General features: G+C 45.0%; 2 long non-coding RNA genes across 4 annotated transcripts; both read right to left on the bottom strand.

Annotated features, from left to right (window-relative positions):
• Positions 1 to 4,405: 4,405 nt before the first annotated feature.
• On the bottom strand, positions 4,406 to 18,851 carry LOC144159317 (uncharacterized). The gene is made up of 3 exons (XR_013320276.1): positions 18,479 to 18,851; positions 17,937 to 18,079; positions 4,406 to 7,239 (listed from the first exon to the last, which is right to left on the bottom strand). It is a non-coding gene; the product is annotated as an uncharacterized LOC144159317 (long non-coding RNA).
• A 2,387-nt stretch (positions 18,852 to 21,238) lies between these two features.
• LOC144157960 (uncharacterized) lies at positions 21,239 to 22,960 on the bottom strand. Of its 3 annotated transcripts, XR_013319915.1 has the most exons (5): positions 22,829 to 22,960; positions 21,765 to 21,891; positions 21,607 to 21,686; positions 21,465 to 21,551; positions 21,239 to 21,395 (listed from the first exon to the last, which is right to left on the bottom strand). It is a non-coding gene; the product is annotated as an uncharacterized LOC144157960 (long non-coding RNA). The 3 variants fall into 3 exon arrangements; XR_013319914.1 differs by having other exon boundaries at positions 21,465 to 21,686; XR_013319916.1 differs by lacking the exon at positions 22,829 to 22,960 and adding an exon at positions 22,085 to 22,105 and having other exon boundaries at positions 21,465 to 21,686.
• Positions 22,961 to 24,396: the final 1,436 nt, after the last annotated feature.

The raw sequence follows: 24,396 nt of genomic DNA on the forward strand, positions 1-24,396 counted from the left end.
TTTTAGTCGGATGCCGCTGGACGCTGCCCCTCATGGCTATGCTGGCAACACTTGCAACGCGCCCGGACATCGGCCCGGAACACGACCGTGTTGTTGCGGGCGGGTTTTAGCACGACCGGCTCCGGTCGTGGGTTTTAGTCGCTGCGGTCTGCTGTGATGCTGCCCAGCACGGCCCAGCACTACAGAACCTAGTACCGGGTATCGCTCATCAGCCGATCTACAGAAGAAGCCGATCTCCACTGTGCAGCGCCGGAAATGTGCCCATATTGATCAAACAGCTGCTGAGTGTTCTCCGTGCGATCCTTGTGTACGGGTTTTAGTCGCTGCGGTCTGCTGTGATGCTGCCCAGCACGGTCCAGCACTACAGAACCTAGAACCGGGTATCGCGCATCAGCCGATCTACAGAAGAAGCCGATCTCCACTGTGCAGCGCCGGAAGCGTGCCCATCTTGCTGGTTGCTTTCATCAAACTGCTGCTGAGTGTTCTCCGTGCGATCCTTGTGTGAAGTTGGCTCACCTTGGTGCATTTGGTGCAGCACCGCCACCCGTTTGTGCCAAGGAATCTGAGAGTGGAAGGCGAGCTTTACACTCCCTGCAAGCTTTCGACATCGGTGCCTGTGCTTCTTCGTGTATTAGCCGGCGTGCTTCCGGCCGTCACTTTTATCTCGTAGTTGTGATGAAATATGCCTAGCAATAGTGACTAATTACTCAGGACTTCTATGAATAACCTCATTCTACTAGAGCCTGCAAGCTCCGCTTCCGTATGTTTGTAGTGTATCAGCTTGTCAAGTCTGTTTGAATTTGTAGTGTATTCTAGCCTGTGGGATGTTTAGTCGTTGCATAATTTGACGTGTGCCAGCATTTGTGTTCAGTTTAAAAGAATCTAAAAAAGCATGTAATCTTAAGTTAGTGCGAAGGGTGAACAAGGAAACGGACAATGCATTTTAACTGTACATAGAAGCTCTAGTTACTGCATGTGGCTTGTGCTACCCACAATGATGCCTGCATCGCTTATTAATTTCAGCAAGGTAGCTACAAAGGCATACACATCAGAAAAGTGCCGCGCTGTTTTATGCTTGTATTTGGCGTTAGGATGAGGCGCTGTTTTATACCAAATCACCCAGGATTGAACTAACAGGACGGACGCTACTTGCAACTGATTTATTTAGGGTATGTCCATCATGTATGAGAGAAGCAATAACAAAAGGCCACAAGCATTCGACCAGAGCACACACAAAAAGAACTTATCTAAGAAGGCACATTCCTTAGAGTAGATTGATAAAGAGGGGTCTCACTCACATATATTGTTCTCCTTCATTTGATACAAACTTAATGTGCCATTACACTGCAGCTTCCTTCCGCTATTTTTGTTTATCAATTTGGGTGCACAATTACAACCTTTGCAATCAAACAGCCTGGGTAATTTTCTACCGAAAGTGCGCGTTTTCAAATGGTCCCTAATACTTTAGGTCATTTGGCTGATGTAAACTTGTCAAGTCAAGGGTGTCTCATCACACACTTAACAAGGAGCTTAGCATGTTTCTTACGACAAACTGTGTGCAAGTGTGCTGAAGAATGGCACATGCCCACTCGAGGATTGGCAAGGGCAGGGTATTATTAGTGCACACGCACTAGGGAGGCTGACCACGATATTCATGCATGTGTCTGGTGCCTCAAAAGCCGAACCCCTCCGACGGAAACGCTTGAGTTTGTGCAAAGCATTTCGAAATTGGCCATTTAAAGAAAAAAAAAAAAAAAAAAACCAAAGGAAGAGCAACTTATGCTGCGTCTCATTCACACACGCTAAAGACAAGCGGGTTCCATCTGGGCCCACTTAGTAAGGGCTGTAGCTGCACAGGATACACAGAGAACGACAGTAAGGAGAGCAGGGTAGAGCATATATACAGTAGACGCTCATTAAGACAAACTCGAGGAAACCGTAAAAATATGTATTACCAGAAATTTGTTTTAAGCTGAGGTTTTTGCGTTGTGGATGTTACAAGCAAGCAAAAGTGTTGTTCATCCTATTCATGGAGTTCGTTTTAACTGGAGTAGAGGCGTGAAGGTTTGGGAAAAGAGAGCTGAGCACAACCAGTGGTCAATTTACTAAGACAGCAAAGAGGACAGCCGCCGACTGTGAGAAGCGGGGAGCTCAAGCTTAGTTTTCTTACAATATATATATATCTGGGTTCCGGCCTTTGCAGCTTTATTGCCTCGTATTCGTGCAGTGCATTGGCTCTGCAAGCTAAATAGTCTCACGGGTGGACAGGCAAAGTATTTCAACTGATATCAATGCTCAGTGTCACACTCATCAGTCTGAACAAAAAAAAAATCAGAACGATAATCAAACTGTGCTTCCCCCGCTCAAGCGCTACTACTCACACACTGAAGTCAAACGACTGCCAAATTCTTTTTTTCTATAATGGAGGGTATGTAATTTACAGAAAAAGCATGCTGTGCGCGCTGCTTCAGATTGGGGGAAAAAAAACTTCCACTTCCTCCAAAGAAATTAGATTTACTACTCCTGCGATACACCTTTTTGCAGGGGTGTAGAAATATCAAATTTTGTACCGCAAATCACACACGAATAGAAAAAGTGACTGCAGATGGAATAAAGTATGTTCGACTGAATATCATTGATTTAGCGTGTTTACAGCTTTGAAAGCAGAGCTCAGAGAGAAAAGATAAATTGGTTAATCACAACCTGACATGTAGAGTTTGTGCACTGATTTAGAAATGGTACAAAAAAAAGAGGTGAATAAGAGACTGGAGCAGTGAAAAAAGTTTGGCACACATTTTCTTGGAGACATGTGGGTTTTTCAACGTCCTCTGAATAGAAGTATATTTTACGGGCTGCAGCCCCTCCAGTCATTGAAATAAGGCCCTTGCTATGCATGCCTACTAGGACCAGTATGCTACCGAGGCATAGCCAACAAGTAATAACTCAATTTCTCGTTCATGCCATCCCATTGGCCGGACACTTCTTTCCGGCTTATTAACTTTGCACAGATAACATTCCACTTCAGTTACTGTACAGCAGAGTTACCACTCTGGCTTTGCTCAAGGTGTTGCTTGCATTAGGCTTTCTTGCAAGGCTTAGTCGTCGTGCTGAAAAGCCGACCCAAACAGGCGTTCGTTGTGGTGAAGCTTGAAGGATTGCGTGTTGTATGGCAGAGCAAACTTTTATAGCTCTGTTCGTAAATTTTGAATTCCTAGAACGGTAAAATTGCACTTCGGATAGAAGAAGCGTACAGCATAAATCTGCCATTTGCTCTCTATAGTAGCAAAATAGCGTTAACTGAGGTATACATGCGTGGCACCTGTGATATCCAGCCGGACGTCACATTTGCAAACTGGCTTTCCTGACTAAATGTGGCCCTGCCTGAGGCATAATCAAAATAGGAAAAACACAGCATAATTTACGCTAGGTCACTCACTTTGAGGGTGCTGTTAGAAGTTTCTAGGCTATTGCGTTCATGTGTTCCAGGGTATCGCATTTTCTCACTACTTACATTTTGAAAGCTCGGTCCATATAAGTTTGGATAACACATTTGCCTTAATCGTGGGTCTCTATTTTGGGATCTTCTGAAAAACTTCCTCAGGATCTGCCATGTTCTATAGCTTGATACAACTTAAGGAGCTGTGCGTTCTGTAGGGAACCTTAGCAGGTTATTGATGCAAGCAAAAATTACCAAAAGCACTTTTTGTTCCGTTTTAAATTACGTTTCTGCTAACAAGAAATAGATCCAGTTTAAATTAAAACCATTATGTATTACCCACTGTAACAGCCCAGCGGCTAGAATGTTTCACTGCCATGATCGAAGATGTGGTTTCAATCCCAGCCATGGCAGCCATTTTTCTGGTAGAGGCGAAAAAGAAAACCTGTGTGTAGAGATTTTGCTGCACATTTCAAGGTCCCCAAGTAGTCCAAATTGATCCATAGCCCCCAATATGGTGTGCTTCGAGGTGCATGTGCAGCTTCGGCACACAAGTTGAACAAAGCCTCTCCCCTCCCCCCCCTCCCACACACAAAAAGGGTGTAAGTTTCAGCTGTCGGGGTTGCTCAATTACATAGACCAATATAGGACCTTTACTTTCAGATTTTATAATATTAAGACTCAAAAATTTAGTGCTGCTTTGACAGGCCAGTGTTATTTTATTGCAGCCTTTCAGAATTTGGGGTATTGTTTTCAACAGTGAGCAAACCATGGTGTACACCAGATATTGCCTTTTCAGACAAAAATAGCAGACAGGTAGGCAACGCTCTTTGTAGCAGTGCAAAGTTGTGCTACCTCTGTAAACATTTCGGTCGAGTTGTTGTCCCAGTCATGTTATGAATGGGAGCTCCTTCAATTTGTAATACCTCCATGGAGGCCTTTCCGGCCAGCTAGTGTATACAGACCAACAGACAGTTCAGTGAAAATTTTCTGTATGCACTTAGTGAAAAATAAAGTAGGTTTGATGACTTGCTTTGCTGCCATATTTTCATTTTAATCTGTTAGGCAGGACCTGGCGATGAAGGTTACTCGTAGGACTGACACTTGGACAAGTAGATACAAACTATATTGAAAAGGTGCAACACAAGAAAAGGAATCGCACTAGTAAATAAATTTTATTTACACAAATGCACTGTACACGCCATTTGTGTGGTTACAATGAGGTGTACAAAACAAAACTATAGGCACCAGAAAGAATAGCAATGGCCATGAGAGGTAAACACGTACCCATTCAAAATTATATCCTGGCATGCTGCAACTGCACTTCAACAACAATACACATATAATCCATGTGGATTATGTGTATGGTCAGGTGAAGAGGATGAATGAAAGGATCTTTCCTTCTGCGCTGTTTTTTTTACTGCGCTGCAGCTAAAACCAGGCTGGCTTCATAGATAGCGACCTTCCCATGGCAGCCGGCAACAATGAGGGCCAGCGTGCTGAAAATTGCTGGGTAGGGACGGTGCACCCCATCAGGTGGTGCTAAATAATCTCCAACCTCACCAGCTTCACTTTGCTCAGAGTGACTGTTGGCACGAAATGCAGTGGCGGTACCAATAACAACCGACCGTTCTAGTTAGTATGTATATCACTGGTCAGCACCTAGAATACAATGGCTCGTCCAGACCTGACTCTCACCAATGGAAAAGTCAACGTATACAACTAAACCACACGGGTACCACACTTACTGGCTCGACTACCATTATTAATTTTTGAGCATTCCCATTCATTCAAACATTCATAACCTTTACTAACCTTGGCTCTACATGGAGAAGCTTTCTTTTGGCGTGACGGTCATTTGCGCACATGCGAAATTTGGCAGGAAACGCTTGAGTTTGTGCAAAGCATTTCCAAATTGGCCATTTAAAGCAGGGAAATGCCGTCATTCTTGCGCGGGAGCATAACAATTTTCCAGCTGCAGGAGCACTAGTTGATCCAAAATTCTTCAGGGGCTGCGGCTCTTTCACAAACTGTGCCACTCGTGTAGCACCGTCCTCAAGGTGGCTCGCCAGCCCTACAAATGGCAAAGTTGGGTATACGAGAGTTGGCCCTGGTCAGGGCCGGCGATGAGAACCATACACATAGTTATCTTCGTGATATCTTTTTGAGCCACGCCCGTATACCAAAGCGATAAGAAGCAAACAAAAAGAAAATGCTTTTGCCATGCCGCTGCTGGCCTTGCTCAGCTGTATGCAACAGTAAACCATCGGGTTGACTGAAAGTGCAACGCAAGAAAATCGCACAGGATCTCATCATATTCCAACAGGATGAGAGCGCGACAGCGTCTTTTATGGCTCGGTTTGTTGTCGAGCGTTCCGCCAATGCCGCCTATAGCCTACAATCCTGACAGTGCACTCGGTGCAGCCACTCATTACAGAATCACTATCCATGCTGCTGCGGCAGTGCCTCGACTGAAGCAGAGGGCCAACAAAGACTGCGGGAGCAATTTATTTGAATGCACATTTATTTTTGTGTTGCACGTCTTACGGAGCGTGTTGCAAGGAAATCGGAATTGAGCAAGCGTCAAATGTTTCTTTTTCTGCAGCAGTATATGCAACAGTGCACACCACGTGCTTCTTGTTTATTTCTTTCTGGTCCACGCCATGGAACCATCCAACCATCCATGGAATTCCATGGATGTGCGCACCATTCTGTGACGTGGAATGTTAGGAATGCATTAGGAAATTGTCAGCTGTTGTGGACGCTTTTTGCAGACAATATCCGAATGTGCGTTCTGTGGACACCGACCGGGTGCGTTTCGCAACATAGCAAGTAATATTTTCGCATTTAGAAAGCGATTCACTGAAGCACACTGTCGAGCCCACAGGTGTACTTGGTGCAGTGTCAATGAGCCTATAATAAGTGCAACAAACTGAGGAGGAGGCGAAATACCATTGACAACAGGCCGGGCAAATAGCTCACAATGCTTCAATGGGGATCACAAGCTGGTGCACTGGCATAGGAAAGAACTAAAAAAAGCCAAACAAGGAGAAAAAAAACATTTGGCATCAGCGAGCATGGGAGGTCACTGTATATAAAGTCGGTCGGAGCAAAACTGTTTTTCATAAACCCCCTCTCAATTTTTTTTAAACTCATTTCTCACTCTGCCGCTGTCATTAAAACAGTTGCACGAGGTGTGCATTTCTGGAGCAGCCGTTTTTCTTATGAAGGCAAACAAAATTGCCTTCGTGCGCAAAGTCTTAGACAACATTAATGCCCCAACTGGTTTAATTAGCCGATAGTCTGCAACTACGGTATGCATTACAGCTCAAGTATGGCTTCCGTGCATTAACCTACAAATTTTAACTGCTGTACGGAAAAGAAAGCAAGCTTCATTAAATATATGTGCTGACAGCAATGTAAACTTAAAATTCCTTATAACAGAGCTAGAAATTCTTTCAGAGCTAAAATGATAAAATTCAGTGCTGAATGATGCAAGGCACCATGAAGTACTGTCATATGTACACGCAAAGAAGAAAGTTTAGCAGTGTCAGTAACTCTTCGTAAAACTTTTCTTTGTGCCCTTTGGCAGGGCATGAGCGACAAAATGTCACTGAATTGCTCTACAACAATCGCTTTCTTCTTGTTGCTCTGCAAGTGCCATGGCTCCAGTCCACCGCTCAAACAGATGAGACACTCTACCCCGCTGACCACGAACAGAAGTTCTTGGCTCGCTCCAGGGACACAACACCAGTGGCACCAATCTGCACCAAGTTTGTTGCTACCTGGCTTGTGGCTCCCTGCTGGCAAAAGAAAAAAAAAATGTGCAGTGAGAGTTAGACAAGGGATTGCAGGGGAAAAAAAATCAATTTCTCCTTTTAAAGGATTGCAGGGCACACTGCGATTTCACGTATGCATTAGCAAACACACATGCACTCCTTAATGGAGGCTTCATGTCAATGAGGCACGGGTGACATAACATTGCCCCTTTGGAAGGGAGGTGTGTTCTCTTCATCTTGCTGGATGGCATGGCTAGCATGACAAGGATGGCAAGACCGAGGGAAGGAATGATGATGTGGAACAGAAACAGCGGCATTCTACTTATTCGTAACTGTCACACATAAGAAGCTGCACCACTTCATGACTTTCTTACATTAGTGAGGTCCACATCTTCTTGTAAGCACAGTCGTGATCCCGCCCATTGCTCCCCACCCTCTCCTTAGCGGGGTGCGGCTCCTCCCCCGAGTCAGTGGCGGCTTTGACGGTGTGTAGTGATGCAAGTAGTACGGATAAATTTTAGCCCAAGCTTGGTAGGTGCCCTACCTTATCGAATCGCATCTGTTATTTTGTCAAACTGTGGAGTCAATGGGCATGGAACAAAAAAGTGACGTGCAAGACAGAAAAAAAAGAGTAACAACAACAAGAGAGTAACACAGAAAACACAGTGCAGTAGAAACAAAGGACAAGGTGAGGCTGGGGCAAGAGCTAACTTTCGACAAATGCTTTATTGCAGGACCTGCGCTTATAAAAATAACTGGCTCATAATAGGAGAGAAAGAAAGGAAAACATCAAAACGAACAACGAAAGATGAGACAAAAACCACCACGCGCCGCCTACGCCAGGAAATAAATCTCTAGCTTTCAAAAAGCTAGAGATTTATTTCCTGGCGTATTGATGCGTTGATCACCAGAACATGCCATCTCAGCTGCTTCCACAAGTTCTTTCGTCAGTCCAGACTGGTGGTAATGCAAAGCAATCATCTCGTCGTGCAGGGGATAACACGGGTATCCCGATACGCACTTTTTACAATGGGCAGCCCGCTGGCCGTCAGTGGCAACGCTGCTTACTTTATTCTTGTACTCTTAAATGGACAGCCAAATATCTTCTTGTTTGGCCAGTATAGTCGCTGCCACATGAGAGTGAAATTTTGTAGACAGCATGATGCCCACAGCATACCAGCTTAGAGCAGACCGGTTTTTGCACACGCATTAGGCAGGTTAACCTGCACAAGCCCAAAAGCCTGTTCGGGGCTGTGAACAAGACATTGATCCCACTAACAGCCACCTGGCTGCCCATTGTAAAATGTGTGTAACGGGAAACCTTTGTTATCCCATGTATGACCAGACAATTGTTTTGCATTACCACTGCTCTGGGCTGACGAGAAACTTGTGGAAGCAAGTTAGATAGCATGTTCTGGTGATCAGTGTGTCCGTAGACTGTCTGTGGCTTTATCAAAGCCAGAGCTTGATTTCCTGGTGTAGGCGGCATGTGGCGGGTTTTCTCTCATCGTTTGTTGTTTATTTATTTTTTATTTTCTCCTCTTACGAGCCAGGTGTCTTTATATGTGCTGGCCCTGCAATAAAGCATTTGTTGAAACCTTGCACTTGTCCCGTCCTCGACTTAGTCTGTTTTTACTGCACTATGTTTCTCGTGAGAGTATGAACCAACACGCCCAAACATTTTCCCTTCTGTTAGACCGCATCCAGGGCATAACAAAAGTTCACAGAGCGAAAGAATGTTAAGTGAGCAAACGAGCTTTTCTAGGCAATTCCCAGGGGCGTCGGATATGCTAGGTACAGCAGTTGCTGCAAGAATCAATGGAGAGTGCAGTAACTGCACAGAGACGGCAGTAAGAGGAGGAGGCTAGGGCTTACATGGCCTTATCGTCTGGTGGTAGGGCAGCGTATCGCCTTTATCACCTTCCAATAGTTTCAGGGAGGGAGGCCATGTAATTCAGGTGATATTAGTGCTCATTATCACGCTTTTAGAACTTCGCAGAGTAAACAATGCCAAGGTCATCATGAAGTGTTGAACCCAGAATAGTGGTTCAACTAGTTGCACAAAACAAGATAAGTAACAGTCACTAAGCAGTGATTAGCATGCTACACATGCCCTAAGCAGTGCTTAGTGACTGTTCGAGCGCTACCACATCGATTCACATTAGGTAAACAAATTTTTCTCATCCGGCATGCATTGCACTCTGTAAGCATATATGCTAGTGCATGTATATATGTGTGCCAGCATATGTTGTATACATATGCACTAGTGGCATAGGCAAGATACATAAACTTGTGTATAGCTTCCTAGCCAATGCATTTTGGCCTTGGCAGCTACAACACCACCCGAAGGTAAGACTAGCCAGATGAAATTGTGGTCGAGGAGCTCCTGACGTTTGTACTGTGGATACAGGAAAATTTTGATATAGTCAGGTACACATCACATTTTTCGATAAAATGTGGCACTCCCCAGCATTCAGCTGAGCGACAGTGGGGTGCTGGTACTGGATGAATTGCATGGACATTGGAACGTAACGAAACCCTGCAGTGTATGAGTATAGCATTCCAGGTTACTCCATGTGAAGTAATACGTGATAGCTTAAGCAAAAAGCACCATATTCGTTTGGTCGTGGAAGTCAACCAATGTGTAAGCAAGGTGCTCACTGCATGTTCCAAAACATGCAAACGTCTATTGCAATCTCGTCCTGTCTATTATGTTCGGCTATTACGCACGCTTTCAGTGTTTAATGAACTTCTTATTTTCGCTACACATGCCCATTGAACGTCCGCACCACAACCAGCTGCGCCACCGATGCAGTGAGCAATTTTTGCGAGTGTCGCCCTCGCCTTACCGCGGTCCAATAGGATCATACGTTAACACTAATTTACTCGTAAATTTTAACCCCATAAAAATCAGATTCAATCAAATTTAAATGTTTAGAGAATAATATTCGATCACTGACTGATTCGCACAATCGTTACTCGCAAGACATCCAATCGTCATCGCATCGTCACTGCAAGTTCTTGATCCGAATATCGGTACATCGTAACGGTCATTCTACGTAGTTTTTAACGAAATCGATGCCACAAGGCAAGTTACACTGACTGCAAATCATGCCTGAACATCCAAGGAGTACTATAAAAACAACGGCGCAACCGCAAACAGTAGGGCTCTTTGATTTCCAGTCTCGGACTCGCCGCGGACTCCCCGAGAAGCAGTCCGGCATTCGATTTTCACATGTATCCCTATGACTTCGGGGAATCCTCGGACTACCCGCGGACTACCCACGGTGAGTCCGAGACTGTAAATCGAAGAGCCCCAATGAAGCAACCAAGTTACAGCCACGGGACGTGCGACAACGCCGGTAAGCAGTTCGGCCTCTTCCACTGGCTAATATTAGTACTTTACACAGGTTAACTGTACAGAACCGCTAGGCTCCGAAGCTTTTCCGGCTTCGGGTGCGTCACGTAAGCTCAAAAACAGCGTAATATAGACCGTAACTAATGAATAAGCGGTATTTGAGTTCGATAACTCAATTGCCGTAAGCATACATGGGCGCCGCCATCTTGAATGTTTGTTTACATCAATGTTACCAGATCAGCATCGACATTTCGCTAAATTTAGCGGCCACTTACAATTATTGCGATCTGAGTACTCGTTAAGCTTCAAAAGAAAGCAAATTTGAAATGGTAATAGAGAAAGCCAAAATAGCATGGTATTAATCCACAAAAACGCGAAATCCGCTGTAGCAAATCATGGTGCATGAATGTGCTTGTAGCAGAAGCAACAGCACGGTAGATTGGCGGCAAATTTTAAATGCATACAAGCAGATTTGTATACAGTGTTCGACCTAATCTCTTGTTAAGTATTGGTGACAACATATTGTTAATTAGGTACGCTGTCTTTCGGTGGGTTAGCGCGCTTTTTTCCGTCATGCCGCTGCTGCTGACTGTGTGGCTTGCTGCTAGTTTTCTTTCAAGAAAGCCCCGCATGCCCCGCATTTATACGTTCCTTTCTGTGTGACCAGCCATTGGTAACAGACACGTTTTCACTGTCTTTTTCATGTGGTGCAAGCTATGTTCCATCAGGTGTATGTGACACCTGAGGTAAGCTTCCACAAATTTCTGCATTCTCCAAACGGGTGAAATAGAACTAGCTATGAATCTGACAAAAAAACAAGAAAAGCGGCGGGCAACCAAGAATAGCTGTCTTTTTTTTCTTTTGGTTCAGAAACAGCGATTTCTTGTGTATGATTGGAGCATTGTTGGAAAAATACAGTGGCACACTGGAGTCCAGCCTGATGATACCTTTGCCCTCTGTGCACATAAAGCTGAAGTATCATTCGAAAACTCGGAATGCAAAATAAATGTTCTGAATACTGTCGGCAGACCAAGTGTGTTTTGTTCTTCAATTGCAGTGAGCTGTTTACGGTGTGTGATTTTGAGATTATTGGTAGCAGCATATCTGCATTGGGTGCGCTAAAAGTAAACATGACACAAAACTAAGATACTGCAAACTTTTCTGAACACTGCGCTAGGAATAATCACCAAAGAAAAAAAGACGGCTCAAGAATACGATACTCCCTAATGCAAAATTGGAGTGCAGTGCGAACTGCAGTCTTCTCGGTGACAGCGTGTAGCTGCTGTATCTCAGGAAGTGATCGTGTCATCAGTGAACACACGACGCAGACGCTACTCTGGCGTTTTCTCACAGCGCCTCGGTGCCACTGAGCCAGGCCAATGCTACTTTTTCTAGTTTCGGTTCTATTATTGCGCGCCAAGAGGCAGTGGCGCTGGGGAAACACTCCTCCCCTCGTTTTTTTTTCTTTCCGCTTCTCTCCGGGTCTCCGGCGCGAGGGGGGGCGCGCATGCGCTATAACGGCATAACGGTCACCGCAGTTGCTGCTTCCGCGCGGCGAGCAGCGAGGGCGACGCGCGTGTCTCATGTAGTGGGTGACTTCTCGTATGTGCTCCCTCGGACATTGCGGTGCTGCAAAAGGGACGCCAAGAACACCAGGATGAATCGTAACGCGAAGACTCTTTGAGTGCTGTTAGCAAAAGGTGAGAACGTCGTTCGTATGCCGTACGTGAAGCTGAGCTGAAGGATAGGACTTGTGTCGTGCGTGTGCTGTGCTCCTCCATGGCTGTGCTTGAAGACAGACAACCTTGTCTGTGTTGTATTGGTCATCGGTGTTTCTCGCCGCACGTCGCGTTCGCGCACGTAACGCGAATAAAGTGTTCAAGTGATATTCGAGCTGGCGTCGTTACTGCTCAAGCGGCGTGGCGGCGGCGGTTGCCGGGTGGGAATGGGGGGGACGGAGGGACACGGGGAGGGGGGAAGGAATCCAACCGGCATGAGAGGGGAGAGCGTTACCTCTCCCCCACGCAAGCTGCGCGCTCTCGCATTGTTGCCATGGCAATTACAACGCCTTCAAAGCCAACATGGCGGTGGCGTTGCTAGGACAACAACAACGCAGTAATGTTTCCCCAGGCTCACCAGGGGAGAATATGCCGCATGAGTCGCAATTAGCCCGCACGCTGGGTTGAAGGCTAAGAGTCCGCCTCCTGACTGAGCATGTCTCGCGTGGCCTCTGCGTACTGCCCTCCCTTTTACACTTTCATTTTACTTTCCTCCTCCGCCTTCCTGCTAGCTCTATCTCATTTACCTCCAGTGCCCTCTTCTTCGTTCGGTTACAACAAAGTCGACGGCCACACGAAACCACAGGAGTCAAGCGGGCACTTGAAGCTAACTGCATTCAAAATTTCGACCTCTTGAAAACACCATTTCCGTATAGTCTGCTGAAAAAGAAAGCAAGATGCAAAATACAACGGCTGAAATACGCGTGTGGACGCCGCAAGCGGTAAGCAAAAACCGGCGATTTTGAAACCGAAATCGAGGAGAGCGCGGCCATTAAAATGACATTGCAGCCATCCAGCGAGCGGCCGGACGGTGTATGGGGCAGCAAACGGGTGAAGTGTTCGCAGCAGAGCTTGACTGGTTCTCTAGCTGCATGGCTGGCCAGAGGAAGAAGCCACCGTCAGCTGGAGCGTCACAGGTGTGTCATGGCTGTTTACGCAATCTGCCGGCAGGTGCAGCGTGGTCTACGGTGGAGCTTTTTTAAACGCCTCTGACTGATTAACGAGGCAGTTCACGGGGCTACCACTCGTGTCCCAGCTGATGTGGGGGTACTTACTAGACATTAAAATAAATTTGGTCGAGGTGAAATTTGAGTGCAGTTGGCCACTTAAGAGGTGCGCTCTAAAAAAAAAATGGCAAGCAGATTGCCTTAGCAAGCTGCGTTGCAAAGAAATTATTTCTGTAGCTGAACAGTTCTGAAATTTGGTTGGTTCTGAAGTTTGTTCAATCTATCCCAGTCAGGAAGAGTATGATATACAGCTGTATAACTCCAGCCCTTTTTCATTTTTAGAAAGTGTTTTTCCCTGTTTTTCCTTACATTTCTTTATTGCTGCTGCAGCAGCGCTGGGACCATGAGCATGCAAGACAGAATGTAAAAAGTGGTATGGTCACGACACCTTTCACTTGCATTACAAATTTCCTGATCCACTTTACTCAAAGTAGTAGAATAATTAAGTGAAGCATCAGTTTTAGAGTTAAAAAATGGGTAAAAGAAGTAAGTCCACCACGGGTATAAACATTTAAAAAAATGAGATGTCTATTTATATGTTGTATTAGCTGGCGCAGAATCTAGCAGTACACCCGATGTCGAACCACATTCCATACCGAGACACGGTGCTAGTAACTATAATACCTTCGACAAACACCACGTAAACTGATAGGTTCGCCTGGTGCACTGTTGAGGCGCGAGTCATGAGGTCCCCAGACAGCTCCGATGAATACCACGCAATCTGATGGCTTCAGCTGGGAGGCTATGGAACCCTGCAGTGTTGTGGAGCCACCAAGGACTTGCTTTCGTTTTGTATGTTATTTCTCCTTGTAAGCCATGCTCCATGTGTACCCAGGGAATATAGTGGCTCTTCACTGCTTATAACACTAAATATTTATCCTCATGGAGCAGATAAAGTTTGCAGCTCATTAATACAGAAATAAAAGTTGGCTCTGCCACATGACATGCAAACTTCCAAGCTTCACTGCATGGCATTTTCTTTAGTGTTAGCTTTTCTGGCACGACGCCGAAGCCATGCAAGAAAGCCTACCACAAAAGCCTTGCACAAGAGTGGAACTCTGGCAGCCAATGTTGGCTGAGGTGCAACGCTACCTGGGCAAAATTTATAAACTGGAAAGAAGTTTCCCATCAATATGGTGGTATGAGTGAGAAATCAAGGTTCATTACTTGCTGGAAATGCTTGCATTAAAGTAAAGGTCATACCAACCACTAACGTACCTAACCTCTTTTCAATGCCTGGAGCAAGCCATTCAAATGCAGTCGACTCTTGATCATCACCTAATTGGAATTTTTGGGTAATTGGAAGCAATGCTCTGGTCCCACCAATGTTAAATTCAATTCAGTAGAAGAAATTGCTTGGTAATTTAAAGCTGAAACCCAATTTTTCGATTAATTGAAAGTTATTTCGAATAAAAAGCATCAAGGTGAACGTCACATCTTGATAAAATTGGAATAAAATACCGCCGTGTCCTGCAATGTTGGCACCATCACAACCGAGGCAGCGCATAGCTGATAAAGCAGCCGGTCACTTGAGACTTGTGCCAGTGTAAGCATCTCTCTTTTGAGGCCCTCAACCTTCTTTGTTGTGCACAGCTCCGTGCAACAGTTTGCGTGGTGAAAGCTTCAGGCTTCGATTTTCACCACAAGTCTGAACTATCACGGCAAGCTGTGTCACATTCGAATAACCAATAGCAATGCGCTATTGTGCCTTCTGTTTTTTTGTTGCGGACTTTGTACTAATGGTAGCCAACTGTATAATTTCTCTGGTCACAACATGTTGAGGAAACCGCATTTTCCACGGCAGAGTGTGCCAAATTTCGTTCGGCTGCCTTGCCATACTGTCTTAATCTTTTAAGGGGCAACCACACGCAGCGACAGCGAGAAGCGACGTGAAAACTGTAACTCAATGGGTACACCAAACAGATAGCACGAGTTACAGCAACAAGTGAAAAAAATGATCAAACTGCCGCCAATGCCCTGCGTTGTCGTCGTTCGTCGCTGCTGCTCACTTGTGGGCTGCTTCTGTCCAGCAAAAAGCAAGCGGCGGCGTCAGCCCGTCGCCTTCTGCTGTCGACTCCCTTAGCAACCTGGTTATAAACATTTTCGCTTGTCACCGTCATCCACACTACCAGTTTGCTGTACCCATTGAGTTACATTTTGCCGTCGCTGCATGTGGTTGCCGTTTACTTGCCATTTTTTGTACCATTTTCCTATCGATACATAAATATTCTAATGCCTCGGGTCCTGACGACTGCCTAAGTTATCTTTTTTGTCACTTTGTTTTAAAACCTTTATAAACAATGAAAAAGATATCTGTATTTAAATATATTTGATTCATTCAATCCAGTCAGTTTTTGCTATTTGTATTTTATGCACAGTTCGAAATTTCCTGTTTGCACATCTCTAGTTAATGTTATGCAAGATTAAATGAATGAACAAGCTGACCAATTGTTCAAACTTTCTAGGGAATGTGAGAGCAGTTGAAAAAACGAATGTACACAGAGAACGAAATCTCACTGGTAATAATCGTGTGTAGAAACCAGGGTCGGAGCAAAAAAAGAAATGCCAAAAGCAGATATCTAACGCACAGTAAATGCCCACAACGAAGTAACTTGTGATGCTTCCATGTGAAGGAAGAGAAAGAGCAGGCTCAGAGGAGGTTGGCACTGGACAACTTCTTCTGAGCCTGCTCTTTCTCCTCCTTCACATGGAAGCATCACAAGTTTCTCCGTTGTCGGCATCAATTTCCTGACTACCTGTGATTTTGTACCCCTTCTCTCTCTTCTACCGTCTTATCTTTTCTTCATATGCTGCATGGCCAAAATATGAAGTAAAAAAAAAAAAGAGGTTAGCAGAGGGTGGTACATGAAAATTCTAGTTGAAAGCTGTAGGATAAAGCGAACAGCAATAGGGATCCTGCGGTTATTGCCATTTTAACCTCTCGTCACGGTAAACAAAAAGTCAGAAAAATCAGATGGTGAATGGCTTCAGCATATTAAGTTTCAGGTGTCGTTATACAGTGGCACAATAGGGTGGACGGCAGCGCCACTGACGTGTCTGAATGATTGGACAATCTAAAAAATCAGACTGTGACTGTGTACAGGTGCCGTCATAAGTAATTGGAGCACAGGAGCTGTGGCCGAACTGTATCGGAGCGCCTGTAGCTGCACCGGCGGTAAATGAAAGGACGAAAACACGCATGCGCGCCTGCCAACGGCGATGGCCCATCTATACCTCTCAAACCCCTTTTTAAATTTGGCTTCGAGCATTGCTCGCAGCACAGTGCCGCTCTCGGCGACGGCGCTGATAGCAGAGACGATTCTGGCAGCGTCTCTGGCGCACTTCCAGCTGCCGGAGAAGCGGCGCGCTGTCACGGGAATTTGTAGCGTTTCGTTCAAATATTTTTACGTGTGTACGCTATCAGCGCCATCGCCGAGACCAGTATGCTGCGAACAATGCTTGAAGCCAGGTTAAAAAAAGTGGTTTGAGAAGTACAGATGGGCTATCGCCGTCGGCAGGCGCGCATGCGTGTTCTCGTGCTTTCATTTACGGCCGGTGCAGCTACACGGCGCTCCGATACAATTCGGCCGCAGCTCCCGTGCTCCACTTATGACGGCACCTGTACGTAAAGATCGAAGTCAAACATTGCTTTCAAGATTAATTTTTCACCAAAGAATTTGGCATGACCTACTCGTTCGAAAGCACCTTTTGTCGCATGAAAGCTTGCTCACACCTATGACAATGCCACCAAGAAACGAGAGGCCTGAAGAAGACACCACTCTGTGGAGGGGTGTGAGAGATGAAAACCCAGGGGCAACAAATGGATATGGACAAAGCAAGATAGCAGCAATCGGAAATGCAGCAGGCAGGTCTTAGTTCTTGTTCTACAGTGTATACAAATAGGCTCAGGACGATGACTATAGCATGAGCAATTCGAGAAAAATTCTCGTCTAGTGATGTGAGACCGGCCAAAAAGTGCCCCGTGTTAGCGAAAAGTAGCAATTGCTACCTATTCTTTGATTACCTACCAGACTCCTGGAATTTCGAAACCACACTTGCATTGCTTGAGAAAATTTCTGCTGAAGTGCAATTACGTTAGTAAATTGCAATCTTTAGCAATTCAATAACGTATAAAACGACCATGCTCAGCAACCCTTGTAGTGCGAATATAGCAATTGAAAAAGAGAAGCAGCTGCATTACGTACACTCAACACCAACTGTCGGAATCAAACGTGAGTGTGTTAAGTGGGCCCACCACATGCTACACAGTATTTGTTCATTGAAAGCATCAAGTATCTCTATTGTGCTTTCCCTCCAACAGAATAAGTCATGACATGCATTCCGTGAAATAAATTCCATCTTCCAACTCCTGCATACAAACGCTTAAAATTCTCCATTCTGTTTTAAAAAAATTAGAACAGAAATTGTGAGGACAGGTGCAAATTGTATCGACACACACACATACACACACGCACGCACACGCGCCACAAATATATGTGGCTCCGCAACAGAAATATACTTGCACTGCACTGTCTACGAAAAACAGGATCGGGAGCGCACATTCGGCTAAACACTTACATCCGCAATGAGAACAGTGGCACCCTGTATGCCAAGGCTTGGACAAGCAGTCTCTTGAGGTAGGTCTGGCTCTTAGAAACGGAGCAGGTCACTGATCAGCGACTCGTACACATGCTGGGACTGTGGTGGAAATTTATCAGCCCCTGTAACGAAAGCGCAGTGAGCGGCGTCTCGATGACACATGATACGAAATATCTCCGAAACATTGCTTGCTTTACATTTGTGCGTGCAATCTAAAACCCCTGTTCCGCTTACTACGGCTGTTAACGTAGTAAGCCTCCATGTAATAACTGTCACTAGTGGTAAGCATAGTGACACCACAGCAGATTCTAGCCAACAGTTACGCATATGAGACTGTAAGTTAAAAAAGAAAAACATTACGACACTAGCGTGTGTTTCGGGTGTGCTTTCGCAAGAAATGGCACGTAGCTTATCCACTTTGAAATTAGCCTACACTTCTACCACGAACACTAAAGGCAACATCACCTTGTGTGTTTTCTTCTCCGTGTGAAAAGGGCGATGTGACAAGTCTAAACACTTACCTCCTCACGACCTTGTTGCTACCACGGCCACGAAACCGAGCTAGCGAAGTCTCCGACTTTGCGCCGTCGAAGCTGAGGCGCAGACTGACGTGAGGCTCGGTAGGACCCTAGGAACTTCAGTTGGAGTAAAAGCAGCGATTCCAAACCACGAAGGCGCACAGGCCGTCCGGCCGCTAAAAGTCGAAACGGTGCCGGAGAAGCAGGGAGAAGCACGGCCCGCACGGAGGACAAGCAAGAAATGCGCAAAACAATGTTGTCAGCACGGCCAAAGGCCCTCGATTTTTCAGACCAAAGTTGGAGACGTTTTGAGGCAAAAACGACAGCGTTGCCAGCATAGTTTGGTGCGTTTAGGCCGATTTGGCGGCGGTCGCGGGCGGGTTTTAGTCGGATGCGGCGCTGACATGGAGGAAAGAAAATTCTTCCTCCATGGGCGCTGACATGATGCCACCCTCACAGCGTTGCCCGCTGCCTTTTTGCCTACTAGAGTTGGCGGCAGTAGTCGGTATTCACCTAGTAACCAACGCATTCCATCATGGCTAGAGTGTACTAGAAGTTTTAGAGTGGCCCGAGCGGCGGCCTCTCCCATTGCTCCGCCGGGTCGACTTTCGCGCAGAAAATAAAGCCGGTATAGCGGCGGCGCTGCTGTCGCCGACAACTGAACAGCCGACGCTCCCCGGCACCTGCGCGCGGCGAGATTTGCTTTGCTCGCTGCGGTGTTTTGCGCTTGCTCTGCTGATTTAGTTTGAATTATGAGGTTTAACGCGCCCGTGCTACACAGGCGATGAGGCAAGCGGTAGTGGAGGGCTCCTTATTAATTTTGACGATTTGGAAATCTTTAGCATGCGCCGAAATCTCGAAGACACGAGCGCTTTTCGCTTTTATCCTCCATCGCAAGAGCGGCTGCCGCGGCCGGGAATCAAACCCGCACCTTTGGTCAGCTAAATCTACTTTGGTGATTTAGAAAGTAGACGCAGACCGTTATGACTCCGCTTGATCGACCCAACATTTATCTAACCCCCCCCTCCCCCCCGCCCCCTCCAAATACTTTCTCATGTTTTGATGCGTATTCTGAGAACGTTGTTGATCTACAGTAATCTCTTGTTAACTCAAAGTCGTAAAATTAGCTGAAAATTTCGAGATAAGCGCGGAGTTTCGAGTTAAGTCAAATGCAGGAAATTTGTGGCTAGGTCCCTGAAAAGCAGCTAGTGCTTCTAACAAAAGCACTATTGCACAGGGGAGATTTCGTTATCAAGGCAAGATAATTCGCAGGAAAAATAAACTTTTATTATTGCAGAAGAAAGAACTGTTTTGTGCTCAGCTGTGTCGCGTTCGCATCTGCATACCAGAAAAGCATACTCGAGCTTCTCAATGCATCGTATGAATTGGTGGTCGCCACCGCTACATTCTACCTTGCTACGAAGCAGACGCAGCATCTATGTTGTATCGGCCGTTGTTGTATGTTGTATCTGCCGTCATAGTCACTTCTGGGGGCTCCTCCTCCTCCGCATGATCAGCTGCGTCGTCCACAGCTTTCTCAATGATGTACGCGCCAGACATCATTCCGGTAACGGGTACGCGTAGTCCGCGTAATTAAACTTGCATTTCGCGGCCGCGTTCGGTGCGTAGTGAGAGCAAGCATTCGAACGGGGACCTTATCAGCTGCCTGTAGCGGACTTTGCCTTGTGTCCTCTCTGCCATATTTCAATATCCCTAGTAGCACAGAATGTTGCCCGAACATTTCCACAACGTTTCCCCTTAACGTTGCCAAAACGTGGCTAATGTCCGCTTTTTTTAACGTTAGTGCAATGTTTCCCAGAAACATTGCGTCAACATGATATTAGCATTGCTCCAACATGGGGGCAACGTTTTAAGGGTGTTGTTTTAATGTTTGGATAACGTTGTTTCTGACGTTCGTCAACGTTGCTACACTCTTGGAGCAACCTTCCAGCCACGTGCGGGACACATTTGAACAACGTTATGAGACGTTTTCTGATGACATTGCAGCAACTTTTCAGCTACATTTTCGCAACGTGCATACCACATTTAAGCATATCCCTGTACCATTCGGACGTTGTGATAACATTGCTACAATCTTGCAGCAACTTTAGATCCACACTTTTAACATGAAGTTAGCATACAAAGAACGTTGCTGCAACGTTCAAGCAATGTTTTTATGAAGTTGCAATAACATTCCTACAATTTTGCGGTAACTTTCCAGCTATATTTTTCCAACGTGTGGGTAACATTCAGAAAACGTCGCTATCATGTTCAAGCGATGCTTCCTACAACGTTACCGCGACTTTACAGATACGTTTTTTCCCCACGAGGGCCGCATCCGCGCACTGTTGATATGACGTTCAAGCAATGTTTCTCTTACGAAGCGATGATATTGCAGCAATGTACAGGTAACTTACAGTTACATGTATCTAATATACATGCAACAATAACTAGATGAAAATATTATAGGTTAACTTTTTCCTAGACAGACGATTGTTGACTGCATGATAAGCGAGCACTTCACACCTCGTCCTCATGAACTCCTAAAAGGTATAAACTGGCATTTTAGACTGCATGTTCATACATTTGATCCCTACACTGACCAACACAATTAAGGCAGTCCGGCAAAATAACAAACTAAGAAATGGCGGAATTTTAAAGCAAGGAACATGCCAGCTAGCGTAAATAACAACACTGACACTCTTTAAGATGAAAGAACATGTGCGTTTTATTTTACCATTAACAATCGATCCGAATACGTATTGTGTTAATGCAATTGAATTTCGCAAGTACGCTGTTTCAGCCGTTGTCTTCGTTTTTCTCCTCCTGGGCTTGCTTGTTCTTCTGCCTTGACAAGTCAGTTTGATGACATACTTGACGGCCATGAACCCAGTAACATGGGGTTGTTACTGCCACGCTTCTGCGAAATGAAAAAAAGCTGTAGTTTAGGAGAAGTTGCAAAGTTGTTACAGCATAGACAATGTCTCACCTCTCAGAACACCAGGACTTTTGGCATACAATATGGCCTCATCAATTTTCTTGTACTGGCACTTCAAATGAGGTTTGACTGCCATTCCTGGAAAACAAACAAAATGGCATTGCTCTAACACACAGGGTGCTCAGAAGCTCACCTGCAGTTTGGATGACGCTTGCTGCCAGATGAGCTTATTCGTGTGTCAATGTTGTGGTGCTGGTAAATCATAAGGTATTTCTGAAACAAAACAGAGTGTATAGAAGTGGTTCAGAAAACTGAAGTGAAGCAAATTTTAGCTAATAGAGAAAACCTTACCTTTAGGAAGGAATATTATAGCAAAACAGGCCTCTTCACTTTTCACTTTGTCTTGCTTGTTTAACTTTTTCTAATGCCCGTGCCAACTTTATGACGCACATCGCTTGAGTTGGTTTCTCAAGCATCCCTGGAAAACAGAAAAGGACAAAATACTGAATTATATAAAATACCTTACAGCTTTCTTTCCAGGCCATTGAGTAATTAAGTGAAAAGTCTTCGATCAGACAGCTTGCCAGAGAATTTTCAATTAACAAGAGAAGTCGCGACCAACTGATGACGACGTGGTACGTCGGCAATCATTGAAAGAGGACGATAATTACCTCAATGGCCATAAACATAAAAACGCAACGAACAAAAATTAGTAAACAGGCAAATGTAAAGAAGGGAAACATTACGTGTACAACTAGATGAAATTACAACCGTGTATTTTCTTGGTTGCCTAATTTTACCTTTTGCTCTCGAAAAATGTGCTAAAAACTGGCTTGAGCTGTTTTATTTTCTTATTTTTATTTATTTTTGATCATTTTATTTATTTATTTTTGTCATTTATTTTCTTTATAGTTATAAGCATCCGACGTAGACCAGCCTTTCACATGGAAAATATGTGAATACTACAAAGACGTCAGGCGTTGTTTTACATCGTAAGATGGTTCGCATAAGCAGCTGATGACATATGGCTTAACTGCAACGCTAAATTGTGTTCCGTTACAGCATGCCGCCGAAACTCGCGTGAAATTAAACATAACAAAGTTATATTTATTAGTTGTATTTTTCGCGTTCGTGAGCAGCTGCGGCGAGAAGTAAATTAAAAGCCAATCGTACATATCAAGGTTCTTGCAGAACATATATACATTCGATTTCAGCATCATAACAAAAAATCTACTACTGAGCGCCCACCTGATAAAATTTAAGTGAATACGTGTTCCCCTTTTACAACCGTACGCATTCACAAAAGCAAGGATATGCTTAGAAGTTAGAAACGGGAGGGCAATCTTGTTCCCGCTCTTTTACGAAGTAAACTGCATTCGAAAGAACGAGGTGAGCTCAGAAAATCGAGCGCTTACCTTCACTGGTCGGTTGCTATGAACTTTCCGGCCCGCAAATATTCGCCGTAACATGCGGCCACACAACAATATTTCGTATGACATGGTTCCTTCTCAATTCCGTTTGATTGTCACTATGGCTGCTCCTTTCTGAAAAAAGCGCGCGCATTTCGTCTACTCTTCCCAACCCACCGCCGGCTGCCAGTCGCAAAGGAGCATGAGGGGAGGACCCCTCTGCGAGGGGCGCGCACGTGTGCGCGTATGAGAGGAGGGTAGGACGCTGGCCAAGGACGAAAGCCTTTTCTTTCGGTCTTTTTTTTTTTTTTCGGCCATCCCCCACTTCGCGCTCGGCTGCTGAAACTTCCTTCGCGACACACAGAAGGGACGGGACGGGACGGAGCGTCGACGAAAACAAAAAATAAGGCATGCAGGAAGAAAGGAATGCGCGAGACAGCGTGCCTGATTCCCAGCTGAAGTCTCGGAAAAAGGCGGGGTTCCGAGAACGCCTGGCGCCCTGCTGTATTTCGTTTCGCGCCAAGCAGAACGCGACAAGTGTTCGATGCATTGGAACCTCTTACGAATAAAAATTACACCAGGAAAAATCTGAAGATAGTGTGTGCAGTGCTATTGGAAGGGAACAAGAGCAAAAATTTTCAGGTTACTTGGAAGGTTCGTTTGTATAATGAGAAAAGATCCTTGAAATAGGCCAATGAGCTTTCGTACAGGCAGTATCTCCTGGAAAATGGGTGTCACACCAGGGTTAGGTCTTTGTTTTGTTTTATTGTTTCATGTATAGATCACCAACATAAAGTCGCGATAACACAATGTCGCACGAATACCTACTTTTATTTATTTCTTCCAAATACGGCAAATGACTGAAATCGTCTACCTAGCGACATTGCGCAGATACCGAACTTTACTCTTTTTCGTCAGACTTTATGTGCTTTTTTCTTGGGCGACGATGCGGCATGATTAATTTTCATACTATTATGTTACGTGTGCGGATTAGCATAGCTTATGCTATCTTTTGGGTTGTTTTTGCAGTGCTGCTGTTCTGTCAATTTTTTGTATTACCAGTGCAACATGTCAGCCCACGTGTTTTTGTGTGAGTGTTTTGTTAGTGCCGCAGTTGTGTTCCTTTACATTTTCTGTTTTTTCTGTACCCCACTCCCCTCTACAATGCGTAAGCGCTTGAGGGTATGTGAAATAAATAAATAAATAAATAAATATGTTACAATATCATGGTGCTCTGACTTTGGCGCTCGAGGTAGGTGAAATGTCTATGGGGAAGTTGAAATATAAAACAGCCCACTTCATGTTGTCTATTTCAAACAAAGGTGCAAGGTGTGGACTAGTTGGAACGTTCGCTGATCAGAGGGGCTATAACAGTGACTAAATGTCACAAGAAGGGGGCAATTTAAAGTACATGAACTTTGGGCTTTAATCTATTTTATAAATCAACCGTAATTACTGCGGCAATGTATATATGAAGGGAAAACACACGATTGTAATTAGCTGGCGACATGTATACGGCTCGCACACCCATATGATGCACAGAAATTTACATAGCTTGCATATAAAATTTCTCT

The sequence above is a fragment of the Haemaphysalis longicornis genome, unplaced genomic scaffold (assembly GCF_048455015.1).
Source record: "Haemaphysalis longicornis isolate Haplotype H1 unplaced genomic scaffold, Haemaphysalis longicornis Haplotype H1 scaffold_10, whole genome shotgun sequence".
Lineage (NCBI taxonomy): Eukaryota > Metazoa > Arthropoda > Arachnida > Ixodida > Ixodidae > Haemaphysalis > Haemaphysalis longicornis.